Source organism: Erythrolamprus reginae, chromosome 7, assembly GCF_031021105.1.
Source record: "Erythrolamprus reginae isolate rEryReg1 chromosome 7, rEryReg1.hap1, whole genome shotgun sequence".
In the NCBI taxonomy this organism is placed as follows: Eukaryota; Metazoa; Chordata; class Lepidosauria; order Squamata; family Dipsadidae; genus Erythrolamprus; species Erythrolamprus reginae.
In genome coordinates this window covers 4,057,135-4,070,986 of record NC_091956.1, presented here as the reverse complement: position 1 = coordinate 4,070,986, position 13,852 = coordinate 4,057,135, and the positions used below count along the sequence as shown (strand labels likewise).

The 13,852-nt window shown below is 45.1% G+C and overlaps 1 protein-coding gene across 2 annotated transcripts in view; it reads right to left on the bottom strand.

Annotated features, from left to right (window-relative positions):
• Positions 1-12,244, bottom strand: part of SMOX (spermine oxidase) — a 45,225-nt gene extending 32,981 nt beyond the window's left edge. The window contains exon 1 of one of the 2 annotated variants that reach the window (XM_070756868.1): positions 11,885-12,244. The gene's annotated coding sequence lies outside the window, so the exon portion shown is untranslated. The remainder of the gene's footprint in view (positions 1-11,884) is intronic. The other variant, XM_070756867.1, reaches the window with a different exon arrangement.
• Positions 12,245-13,852: the final 1,608 nt, after the last annotated feature.

Sequence of the window (13,852 nt, the reverse complement as noted above, 5' to 3'; positions counted from 1 at the left end):
ACATGAACTATGTTGACACTGTCTCTTTCCCAGGGGTGGAAAAAAACGCACAATAAGTTTCTGTATTCCCTTACACGGTAGGGAAAGAAAGAAATAGTAATTCAGTTCAGAATAAATAGCAGAAAGAAACAGCAGTTCAGTTAAGGTTAAGGAGTAAATGGAGACAGCCATTTGTCCGAAATAGTACAGTAATAATTTTTAATCATCAATACCAAATTACTATTGTACACTGTTTTATTGTCGCTGTTAGCCGCCCCGAGTCTCTGGAGAGGGGCGGCATACAAATCCAATAAATAAATAAATAAATAAATAAATCTCCCGCTTGAGCAGGGTTGGACTAGAAGACCTCCAAGGTCCCTTCCAACACTGTTATTCCAACACTCCACAGTCTGCATTGGTTGCCGATCAGTTTCCAGTCACAATTCAAAGTGTTGGTTATGACCTATAAAGCCCTTCATGGCACCGGGCCAGGTTATCTCAGGGACTGCCTTCTGCCGCACGAATCCCAGCGACCAATTAGGTCCCACAGAGTGGGCCTTCTCCGGGTCCCGTCAACTAAAGAACGTCGTTTGGCGGGACCCAGGGGAAGAGCCTTCTCTGTGGCGGCCCCGGCCCTCTGGAACCAACTCCCCCCAGAGATTAGAATAGCCCCCACCCTTCTTGCCTTTCGCAAGCTCCTTAAAACCCACCTCTGTCGACAGGCATGGGGGAATTAAGATATTCTTTTCCCCTAGGCTTCCACAATTTATGTATGGTACATTCGTATGTATGATTGCTTTTAAAATAAGGGGTTTTAGCTTCTTTAGTATTGGATTGTCGCATGTTGTTTTTACTACTGTTGTTAGCCGCCCCGAGTCTACGGAGAGGGGTGGCATACAAATCCAATAAAATGAAAAATGAATGAAATGAAATATTCCATACAGTGGTACATAGTTCCCTCTAAGCTGAGCAGTGAGCAATCGCTCACTTAAAAATCATCATCAACTCAGAGTTTTCCAAACCTGCCCAGAAGCCGAGGGGGAAAGAGTGAGAGGGAAGGAGAGAGAGAGGAAGAGAGGAAGAGAGAGAAACAGATAGAAAAAAGAGAGGAAGGAAAAGAGAAAGAAAAAGAATGGGAGTAAGGAAGAGAGAAAGAAAATCAAAATCTAGTTTGAAACTAGCTCAGCTATTTAAGTGGCATTTTGATATTGATAGAGTTGCCCTATTATGAGCTCACTGTTATAGACACACAGTACAGTATTTTATTTTGAAATTCTCTGAGGCAAAACAGGGTGGGTTTTTGGTTTGTTTGTTTGTTTGTTTATTTATTTATTTATTTATTTATTATTTCCGTGCCGCCCAGTCCCAAAGGGACTGCCGCTCAGACACTATACTTTTCCGCCCACCCACCCCAAAAAATTAGAGGGAACACTGCAGTGGTACCTCTACTTAAGAACTTAATTCGTTCCGTGACCAGGTTCTTAAGTAGAAAAGTTTGTAAATAGAAGCAATTTTTCCCATAGGAATCAATGTAAAAGCAAATAATGCATGCAAACCCATTAGGAAAGAAATAAAAGCTCGGAATTTGGGTGGGAGGAGGAGGAGGAAGAGGAGAAGGAGGACGGTCGCTGCCCAGAACGAAGGGAGCGTTTTCTTTCCTCTGGGCGCTGGCAGAGGTTTATTCCATCTCCAAGCGCCCAGAGAAAGGAAAACGCTTCGTTCGCTATGGAGTGCCAAAGCCTCCTTAAGCACCACCGAAAGGCTCCTCTGGCAGCCCAAAAAGCCCTAGATGGCCAGGATTAAAGGGGGAATGGCAGGCAACTGGCTGGGCCTTCATGACGCTCTTAAATTTCCTGGGAAATTTTTCCGGGCTCGGGGTCTTAAGTAGAAAACGATTCTTAAGAAAAGGCAAAAAAATCTTGAACACCCGGTTCTTATCTGTCGTAATTCAAGGAGTATTTGTATTTTCTTCTTCAGCTACTCAGGTATTCAGCTCTATTCAGTCTCATTATTAGAAGTTATGGAATTGACTTAGATTTGCAGAACGGGATTCACTCAAGATATGAAACCGCAAGGAAAATATGTCAGACTGTCTGCCTACTCTTTTTAAATGTCATTAGGATGTTGTTGTGTTGTAGTAGCCAAGAAATAAGTAATGCTAAAACACTTTAGTTTGCAATAGACGGGAAATTTCCAGGGAGCAGAAAAGAACTTCTGATTTGATCTGTTTCTTTCAACTGGAAAATATTATTATTATTCTTTTTTGCATTGTCTGTGCCATTTGTTATTCTCATTGTTTTAGTCCAGACTGCCTTTTTTTTTTTTACTGTTTTAATTGTTTTGACTCTTTGGGAATATTTTTTTCCAGATTTTCTAAGATCAAACCAATTCTTTAATTCAACTAAGTCTGCGGAGAGGGGCGGCATATAAATCCAATAAATCTAATCTAATCTAATCTAATTAAATTAGTTGAATCGCCCCGAGTCTTCGGAGAGGGGTGGCATACAAATCTAAATAAATTATTATTATTATTATTATTATTATTATTATTATTATTATTATTATTAAATCACGCATTCATTAATTAAATGAAAGTCTGGCAACAGCCAATGTCTGGCTGCAAAGATATTTGCGATTTGCAAATGAGGAATTTTTTTTTTTTAAATTCCCTTTTGAATTTGTTGTGGTGATAAGAGAAAAAAACACAATTTGTTCTCGGCTTCTTTGCACACTGCGTAATTTCATTTTAACTTCTGCTTTCTGCCAAAGAGAAGAAAGTTCAAGTCTCTTTTCTTCTCTGCTTTGTTTTGGCTGAAATTTGTTTGTTTTGCTGATGCAAGGCCCCAGCTACATTTCCTGACTAAGGGTGCCACTCCAGGTTTGAGAATTTTAAAAAGTTAATTGACACTGTTCTGGGATCTCTTCCTTCCTTAGTTTTTCTGTTCCTTTTAATAATAATAATAATAATAATAATAATAATAATAATAATAATAATCATCATCATCATCATCATCATATTATTATTATTATTATTATTATTATTATTATTATTATTATTATTATTATTTTAGCTTTGTATGCAGCCCCTCTCCGAGGACTCACAAAATGTTTTAGAAATGTTTAATTGGCCAAATGGCCAATCAAATCTTTTTTTTCTGTGCGTTGGATAAATATCCATCCTTTTACGTTGGGAAGTGTTTATGTTTGTGTATCTTATCAAAATCATTGTTTTAGTTTACTTGAGCGAAAGAGGTTTGGGTCCTCATTGCTGAGAAGTGAGCTCAAATTTCTTTCATTGCTGTAAAAGTTCAGTTCCAGATAATGATTAAAACGATTAAAGCATTTATGGGTAAAAACATACTGTCTGCAAAGAGGGGCGGCATACAAATCTAATAAATAATAATAATGATTATTTCCTATTTTAAACGTAATGAAGGATCATACTAAGATACTAGAGGCCTTTCATGGTCGTAGTTGCTCTTTTTTGCACTTTTTCCAAAGTCTCAACATCTTTTTTATAATGTGGTGACCAAAACTGGATGCAATATTTTCCAGGTGTAGCCTTACTAATGCTTTCTAAAGCTGTTCTAATACTTCACGTGATTTTGATTTGACGCCTGTTTATTTTCTATTATTCTCTGCAATTCTCCATGGATTTCATACTCACGAGACCATCTGCTAAGAATCGAAGGAATGACACTAACAATAGCCAAACCTCCAAAACCTGACCTTATTCCACTGGGTTTACAACCCTAGGTGATCAGAAAAGAAAGTGCAAGGTCTATTTCAGAGACAGAAGCTAAGAAAAGCTCCAGACCCAGATAACTCTTTCTTGCTTAAAAGTTTGTGCTGACCAATTGGCCCCCATCTTCCCCCAAATTTTAAAAGAAATCATTCACTAGATATGCCATGTTCCTTCTTGCTTCAAACACTCCACTATCATCCCAGTGCTGAAGAAGCCCTCCATCAAGGGGTTGAATGACTAAAGACCAGTTGCTTTAACATGTGTAGTTACGAAAACCTTTCAAAGGTTAATGATGTCCCACTTGAAAACCATCACAGACCCACTGTTAGACCCCTTATAATTTGCATACGGAGCAAATAGATTGACAGATGGTGCTGTTAATATGGCTCTGCAATATCTTGAATCTCCAAAGACCCACGCAAGGGTCCACTTCGTTGACTTTAGTTCAGCATTCAATACCAACATACCACTCATTCTTCTAACTAAATTAAATCAGCTAACAGTACCTGAACACAGTTGTAAGTGGATCACGAGATAAATTCCTTGTGTGTCCAATCACACTTGGCCAATAAAATTCTATTCTATTCGATTATAACAGACAGGAAGCAGTAGGTAAAGCTAGGAAAAATCATATCAGATCTGTAAAATTGGCATAGAGGCCCCCCAAAGCTGTGTACTCTCACCACTTCTCTCTATAGATGACTGCATCTCAAACAATTCATCTGTTAAACTACTGGAGTTTGCAGTGATTGGTCTCATTCAGACAACTATGGAAATGCATACAATCAGGTGGTTGAACATCTCGCCTTGTGGTTGTGACCAGAGCAATTTGGAACTGAACACACTCAAAACTTTTAAAAATTGTGGTAGACTTTAGGAGAAACCCTTCCATTCTACCATCTCTTACAATACCAGACAACACAGTATCCACAGTAAGACACCTTCAAATTTCTAGGTTCTACTATATCTAAAAACATCAAAAATGTCATTAAAAAAGCACAACAAAGAATGTTCTTTCTGCGCCAACTCAGGAAGCTCAAACTGCCCAAGGAGCTGCTGATACAGTTCTACAGAGGAATCGTTGAGTCTGTCATCTGCACCTCTATCACTGTCTGGTTTGATTCTGCAACCCAACAAGACTGACACAGACTTCAGAGGAGAATCACAACTGCAGAAAAAAACAATTACTGCCAACTTGCCTTCCATTGAGGACCTGTATACTGCACAAGTCAAAAAGAGGGCGGTGAAAATATTTATGGACCCTTCGCATCCTGGACACAAACTGTTTCCTCAGTTTGCTACAGAGCACTTCACACCAAGACAAGTAGACACAAGTACAGTTTTTTTCCGAACGCCATCACTCTACTAAACAAATAATTCCCTCAACACTGTCAGACTTTCTACTAAATCTGCACTTCTATTCTACTAGTTTTTCTCATCATTCCTATCACCCTTTTCCTCCCATGTTGACTGTATGACTGTAACTTGTTGCTTATATCCTAAGATTGTTATTAATATTGCTTCTTCATTGCTTATTTGACCCCTATGACAATCATTAAGTGTTGTACCACATGATTCTTGACAAATGTATATTTCATTTTATGTACGCTGAGAGCATGTGCACCAAGACAAATTCCTTGTGTGTCCAATCACACTTGGCCAATAAAAATTCTATTCTATTCTATTCTATTAGTCTTCCCATCGTTCCCATCACCCATCTCCTCCCACTTATGACTGTATGACCGTAACTTGTTGCTTGCGTCCTTACGATTTATATTCATATTGATCGATTGCTTATTTGTACCCTATGACAATCATTAATTGTTGCACCCCGTGATTCTTGACGAATGTATCTTTTCTTTTGTGTACACTGAGAGCACGTGCACCAAAGACAAATTCCTTGTGCGTGCAATCACACTTGGCCAATAAAGAAGAATGAATTCTATTACTGTATACATTCTCGTGAAGCCCAATCGCTCTCTCGCTCTGTCTGTCTCACTCCCCCCCACCCACCCCCATTAAACTGAATGAAGCTTCTCTTTATGGACCTCAGCAGTTTTTAACCAGCGAGTTGCTTTTTCTGGAACGGTTCCACCGACACATAAACACTAGGGGAGCCCCAGATAGCACACTTGCTCAACACAAAGAGAGCCAGATTGAGGCAGTTAAAACCAGCAATGATGTCCCCTCCCCTCATATAAGGGGGAGGAAGAGGAGGAAAAAGCAGGAGGAAGAGGAGGAGGAACAGCCAAAGAGCAAAGATTTTGTTTGCAAATTCCTTTCTCCCCATCCTTCCATCCTGCAAAAAAAGACATAGCTGAAAATAATAATAATAATTAATAAAATAAAAAATGCAAGGAAAGTTTGAAAGGAACCCCAATCAGCAATTTGACACGTTCATCCAACCAGGATGGATTCAATCTTTGCAATTTTGGGTAGGCAGCTAAAAAAAGCTGCAAGCGTTGGGGGGGACCCTTTTGTGATCTGTAGCACCATTATTGTTCTGTCACCAAGAATTTCCAAAAATTCTATTTATTGCCATATATTGTTTTATTTCAACCTTTGCCTCCGAATCCTCGCCTACCAGCCTCCATTCAAAACAGTACTTTATTTATTTATTTGATTGATTGATTTTGTCCAAATACACAATGAGGATTTTAGTGGGTATATACACATAGTAAAATACATGATGAAGGTTATAGAGGAGATACTCATAGTAAAATATATCTAAGGAAGAAGAGAAGAGAAGATATAGGAATAGAACATATCAATGAAAGAATAGAAGAGAGATAAATATTTTTCTCCAATTTTGGGTTTAAATGCTTTTTTGTTATTCCAACAGAATTTCAAAGTTCGGAGGCAGGCTGTCTGTTGTAGCTTCCTTTTGTGACATTTGGGGGGAGATATATCAATATTATGGGGAGAAACTTGTGGGGAAATATCAATATTAAGGGGCAATTCATAAATAAGTAGGATCAAAGAGATTGCCTTCTCCGGGAAAGAGCTGGGAAATGTGTCACAACAGGAGAAACACATTCAGACATGTTATCTATTGCCCAGGAAATAAATCCTGGAAGGGGGAAACTGAGGCTAGCAAGAGAATAGAAATATCCTTTGAAAACAAAAGGAGAGAGAAAGAAGCCAGATGCAATTCCACACCTGTGCAAATGTAGCCCCTAGCAGCCAACAGCTTTGTACACCCATAGACAAACCAGCACACCCAACAAGAAGAGACAATGCCAACATTCTCATGCCTCTCAAGTCACATAAATACACACTTGTGTATTGTCAATGAAAGCACTTGAAGGAGTTACTAATGGTGCCAAACACAAACAATCATAAGGGAAATAGAAAAGAAGGGTAGGAATGGAGTACAATGCCATATGATGCATATAATAAAAATAATAATAGTAATAATAATAATAATAATAATAATAATAATAATAATAATAATAATAATAATAATATATTAGATTTGTATGCCGCCCCTCTCCGAGGACTCAGGGCTGCTCACAACAGCATAAACAGTGTACAAATCCAATTTTAAAATGCAATTTAAAACCCTTATAATAAAATAAAATAATCACACAACCAATCAAACCATTCACCAGCCTTGACAATTGGTGGGGGGTGTTAGTTTCCCCATGCCTTGCGACAACGATGAGTTTTTAATAACTTACAAAAGGCGAGGAGGGTGGGGGCAGTCCTAAGTTGGTTCCAGAGGGCCGGGGCTCTCCCCCTGGGTCCCGCCAGATGACATTGTTTAGTCGACGGGACCCGGAGAAGGCCCACTCTGTGGGACCTAACCGGTCGCTGGGATTCGTGCAGCAGAAGGTGGTCTTGTAGATACCCTGGTCCGGTGCCATGAAGGGCTTTATAGGTGCGGCAGAATTCAATTCAATTTATTAGATTTGTATGCCGCCCCTCTCCGAAGATTCGGGGCGGTCTCGGAGGTATAAATAGAATAGTGAATTGTATGGGTAGAATAAAAACATATAGCAATATGTGTTACATGGGTAGAATAAAAACATATAGAAATATGTATGGAAAATGTATATTTTATGTACACTGAGAGCATATGCACCAAAGACAATTTCCTTGTGTGTCCAATCACACTTGGCCAATAAAGAATTCTATTCTATTCTACTCTACTCTGATATTCTATTCTAAATAGAATTCTATGGATATAATAGAAATGTATAGAAAAAGAATTCTACGGATATAATAGAAATGTACAGGAATAGAATTCTATAGATATAACAGAAATGTGCAGAGTTAGAAAACAGAAAAAGATAAAATCGTGAAACCTGAAATGTCTTAGCCGCTGCAAAGAAGGAAACTGTATGAATTTCCATCTGTTTTGAACTCAAAAAAAAAAAAAGTTCAATAAAAATTATTTTTTCCAAAAAAAGAAAGAAAGCACTTGAACTGCACCAAGCTGACCTCAGAATAAGGGGAGTGGGTGTTTGCCGAGAACACAAGTGGACCAGATGTCCCCACTTGACCACCTTCAATTTCAATGAAACTTTGCACATACAGTATGTTCCTTACAGTATAAAACTGAGGTGTGAAAAATTTTAGGATATGGACCTACAATTTTGCATCCGATCAGTTTTATACCCTAAGGAATATATGTACAAAGTTTCACTGAAATTGAAGGTGGTCGAGTGGGGACACCTGGTCCACTTGACAAAAAATGATCCAATTCTAACCCACCAATTTTTTTTTGCTCACCTCCCCAATTTAGGGGGCACTGAGGGGGACAAGACCCCCCAAAATCCTCCAGATCTTTTTTTAAAGGGGGGGAGTGATGCAATTTCAGCCCAGCTGAATGATGGACATAGAAACATAGAAACATAGAGGCAGAAAAAGACCTCATGGTCCATCTAGTCTGCCCTTATACTCTTTCCTGTATTTTATCTTAGGATGGATTTATGTTTATCCCAGGCATGGTAAATGTGGATTTACCAACCACGTCTGCTGGAAGTTTGTTCCAAGCATCTACTACTCTTTCAGTAAAATAATATTTTCTCACGTTGCTTCTGATCTTTCCCCCAACTCACCTCAGATTGTGTCCCCTTGCTCTTGGGTTCACTTTCCTGACCAGTTTTATGCTGAAGACCTTCCACCATTTTTGTAGCCCGTCTTTGGACCCCTTCAATTTGATCCACATCTTTTTGTAGGTGAGGTCTCCAGAACTGAACACAGTATTATTCCAAATGTGGGGTTTTTTTTAAAGGGGGGGGGGGGTTTGAGACAATATCAGCCCAGCTGAATGAGGGACTCAATATCCCACCCCTCAATTTGAATCCTTAGAAAGAGGATGTGAGGGAGAAAAAAATTCCCTAGTCGTTTAAATGGCGAATGTTCCTCACAAATGGCTGAAATAGGTGGGAAGGGTCTCTCTCGCTCTCTCTAAGATTCCTCAGGCGCCCATTGCAAATCAGGTCATTGTTCCCCCACAGGGTCTTAGCAAGGGGAGGGGGCCTTTTTTAAAAAGAAAAAAAACTGAAGAAATATAAATCCTCGTCGCGCCCCCCCCCCCGCGCCCCCCAAAACAGCGGCTGCCACTCTAGGTGAGCCGTTCCCGCCCGACCGGCGCCTGCCGAGGGCGCCCGGTTGGAGAAGGCGGCGCGCTGAGGGAACAACAAGGCCATTTGCTGAGGCGGAGAGAAAAAGAGGAGGGAAAACAGCCGCCGGGGAAGAAAGGAAGGAAGGGGAAAGAAAAGAGGGGGGGGGCTTTTAGGCAGCCCCTTCCCCAGTTAGTTAGAAGCAGGCTGGAATAATAATAATAATAATAATTTATTAGATTTGTAGGCCGCCCCTCTCCGAGGACTCGGGAGGGGGGGGTCTCTTCCCCGGCTGGGCAAGCGCCCCGAAATCTAGGACGGTGGGGGAAGGAAGCGTCAAGGGAGACCCCTCCCCACGTGGGGGGGGGAGGGGGGAAAGAGGGGGATCGTTCTCGGCAGCCCCCCTCCTCAATTAAGCAGGCGGGGGGGGTTGGTTTGCCCGGATGCGAAAAGCAGCCCCCCCCTCTTCGAATTTGGGACGGGGAAAGGGAGTGTGAAGGGAGAAAAAGAAGGGGTCGTTCTCAGAAGCCCCCTCCCCAATTAGATGGAAAGAAACGGGGGGGTTGCTTTCCCAGCTGGGCAAACTCCCCCCCTTCTGAGATATGAGAGGAAGGCAGAGTAAAGGGAGACCCCTCCTCAAAGGGAAAAGGAGGGGGGTCATCATCAGAAGCCCCCTCCCCAATTAGCTGGAAGGAAAGGGGGGGTTGCTTTCCCAGCTGGGCACCCCCCCCTTGCTGAGATCTGGGAGGAAGGCAAAGGGAGACCCCTCCTCAAAAGGAAAAGCAGGGGGTCGTTCTCGGAAGCCCCCTCCCCAATTAGCTGGAAGCAAACTGGGGGGGTCCTTTCCCGGCTGAGCAAACAGATCTAGGACGGAGGGAAGGAGTGAAAAGGAAGCCCCCTCCCCAGGAGGGAGAGAGGGGGAAAAGAGGAGGGGTCATCCTCGATAGGCCCCCTCCTCAATTAGCTGGAAGCAGGCGGGGGCTTTGTTTTCTCAGATGGGAAAGACAGTGCCCCCCCTTCAAAATTCGGGACGGTGGGGGAAGGGAGTGCAAAGGGAGACCCCTCCCCAATTAGCTGGAAGCAAACTGGGGGGGGGGGGTTCCTTTTCCAGCTGAGCAAGCTCCCCTTTTCCGAGATCTAGGAGAGTAAAGGGAGACCCCTCCCCAAAAGGGAAAGGAGGGGGGTCATGCTCGGATGCCCCCTCCCCAATTAGATGAAAGGAAACTGGGGGGGGGGTCCTTCCCCGGTTGAGCGAACCGAGATCTAGGACGGAGGGGGAGTGAAAAGGGAGACCCCTCCCCAGGAGGGAGGAAAGAGGGGGGTCGTCCTCGATAGCACACTCCCCAATTAAGGCAAGGGGGGTGGGTTTGGTTTCCCCGGCTGGGCAAGCTGCCCACCCCTTTCCAAGATCTGGGATGAAGGGAGTGTATAGGGAGACCCCTCCCCAGAAAGAAAAAAAGGTGGGGAAGAAAGGGTCGTTCTCGGCAGCCCCCTCCCCAATTAGCTGGAAGCAAAGGGGGGGGAGGTTGCTTCCCTAGCTGGGCAACCCCCCTCCCCATCTCCGAGATCTAGGATGATAGTGGGAGAGAGGGTAAAGGGAGACCCCCTCCTCAGAAGGGAGAGGAGGGGGGAAACGGGGTCGTTATAGGCAGCCCCCTCCCCAATTACTGTAGCTGGAAGCAAACTGGGGGTGGGAAGATTGTCTCCCCGGCTCTTCCTCCCCCCCCCTTTCCGAGATCTAGGACGAAAGGAGTGTAAAGGGAGACCCCACCCCAGAAAAAGAGAGGAGGAGGAGGGGGGTCGTTCTCTGCAGCCCCCTCCCCAATTAGTTGGAAGCAGGTTGGGGAGCTTTTCCCTTCTGGGGAGGAGTCTCCCTATACATTCCCTTCGTCCCCTCCCCAAAAGAGATCAGGAGAGGGAAGAAGGGGGTCGTTCTCTGTAGCCCCCCCCCTCAATTATCTGAAAGCAAACTTGGGGGGGGGTGTAGAGAGAAGGTTGTTTCCCCGGCTGAGCAACCTCCCCCCATTTTCCGAGATCTGGAACGAAGGGAGTGTAAAGGGAGACCCCTCCCCAGAAAAAGAGAGGAGGAGGAGGGAGGGTACGTTCTCTGCAGCCCCCTCCCCAATTAATTGGAACCAAGATGGGAAAGCCCCCCCCCCCTGAAATCTTGGGGGGGGGAGAGTGAGGGTTAGGGAACGTAAAGGAAGACCCCCCCCCATCCCCAGTAGGGGAAAAAAGAGGAGGGGGATGTGCTCTGCAGCCCCCTCCCCAATTAATTGGAAGCAGGTTGGGGGAGGTTGCTTCCCAAGCTGGAAAAGCCCCCCCCCCTAAATCTGGGGCGGTGGGAGGGGGGGTTAGGGAACGTAAAGGAAGACACCCCCCCTCCCCAGTAGTGAAAAAAGAGGAGGGGGTCGATCTCTGCAGCCCCCCACCCCAATTAGCTGAAAACAGAACGTAGGTTGTTCTCCAAGAACTGGGAGGGGGAGTGTAAAAGAGGGAAGGGGGGATAAAGGGAGACCCCTCCCCAGCCCGAGAGGGGAGAAAGACCCCCTCCCCTTGGGGGGGTTTTTTGGGGGGGGCGCCGCGGTACCTCTCTCCTGCGGGCGACGGGAAGGAGGCTGGGCTGGCTCCGGGTGGGGAGGCGCGGCTGGTGCTGGAGCCCTGCGGACCCCGCGACGGGCAGCGGCTTCTGCGGCGGCTTGTGCGGGCGACGACCGGCGGCCTGCTGCTCGGCAGCCCGTCCTTCCTCCTCCTCCTCCTCCTCCTCGGCCGCCCACCGGCACCGGCTCCTCCTCGCAGGCGGCCCCTCCGGCCACGCCTCGCGGCAGGCCAAGCAGGCAGGAAGGCGGGCTGGCGAGCGAGGGAGCCGCTTCCTGCCACAGGTTGCAAAAGCCGCCGGGTTTCTGAGGACGTGCAGAGCGCCCGCTTTGCTCTTGGCCTTGGCCGGCCTTCAAAACGGCTCTGCTGCGCTCCGTGCTTTCGATGGCGGGCCTCTGAGCATGGACAGAGTGCCCCATCCTGGCCAGAAGGGAGTCTGCCTTTGTTAGTTAGGGCCCTTGCCTCTGAGCATGGGCAGAGTGCCGCGATCCTTGCTTGTTAGTTGCAGGGCCTTCTGAGCATGGGCAGAGTGCCCCGATCCTGGCCAGAAGCGAGTCTGCCTTTGTTAGTTGGTGGGGGGCTGGCCTCTGAGCATGGGAAGAGTGCCCCCCCTCATCCTGGCCAGAAGCAAGTTTGCCTTTGTTAGTTGGGGGACCTTGCCTCTGAGCATGGACAGAGTGCCAAATCCTGGGTCGAAGGATCAGCTCTGAGCATGGGCAGAGTGCCCTGATCCTAGGCAGAAGCGGGGTTTGCCTTCATTGGCTTTGCTTGTGGGGGGGATCACCACTTCCCAAGGTGATGTCTCCTGAGCATGGGCAGAGGCCAGAAGGCAGTTTGGTCTCCTACTGCCGCTGCTACCAGTTTCCCCAAACCAGTGCAAACCAGTAGAATACCACCACTGTCCTTGGTTTCTCTTAGCTTGGGCGTTTCGTGACCCAACTAGGCAACATCATCAGTGCTGGAAGAGAGGGAGGTTTGTGTAGAGGAGGAAAGGGAGGAGGTGGTGGAAAGCAGGGAGGAAGAGGAGGATTGTGAGGCCCTTGCTCCTCTCTTGAGCTTGCGTGTTCTCTCGCTGACGTTTCATGGCCCAGCTAGGCAACGTCATCACTGCTTATCGACAGGAGGAGGAGGAATTTAATTCCATTCAATTGATTTCTATGCCTCCCAATCCCAATGGAAGAGGAAGAGGAGGAAGAGGAAGAGGAGATGATTGTGGGCTCCTTGTTCCTCTCTTGAGCTTGCTTGTCCTCTCACAGACGTTTCATGAACCAGCTAGGTAACATCATCAGTGCTTATCGAGAGGAGGAGGAAGAATTTAATTTCATTTATTTATTTATTTTATTAATTAGATTTCTATGCTGCCCTTCTCGTGGTGACTTTAATTTAATTTAATTAAAATACAATGGAAGATGAGGAAGAGGAGACGATGGTGGGGGCCTTGCCTTGGTGTTCTCTGAGCTTGCTTGTTCTCTCGCAGACGTTTCAGAACCCAACTAGGGAACATCACCAGGGCGAGTAAAAAGAGAGGAGAAAGCATCTGGAGCTACCCGGGGACTTAGAGAAGGCTGACTCAGGAATTCTGGGAGTTGAAGTCCACAGGTGAGAAAAGAAGCTGTCGTTTCCTCCCTCTAGCTTAAAGTATCACCATCCAAGAATGCACTGTGCACAGTGGGCTGCAAAGGTTTTTACTACCATACCGTGGGCGTGGCTTATTTTGTGGGTGTGGCTTGCTGCCATGTGACCAGGTGGGAGTGGCTTGATGATTTATTATTATTATTTATTATTATTTATTATTATTTATTGGATTTGTATGCCGTCGGGGCGGCTAACAACAATGATAAAAACAACATGTAACAATCCAATTTAATAAAACAACTAAAACCCCTTATTATAAAAACCAAAAATACAGTGATCCCCCGGGTATTGCGAGGGTTCCGTTCCAGGACCCCTCGCAATGACC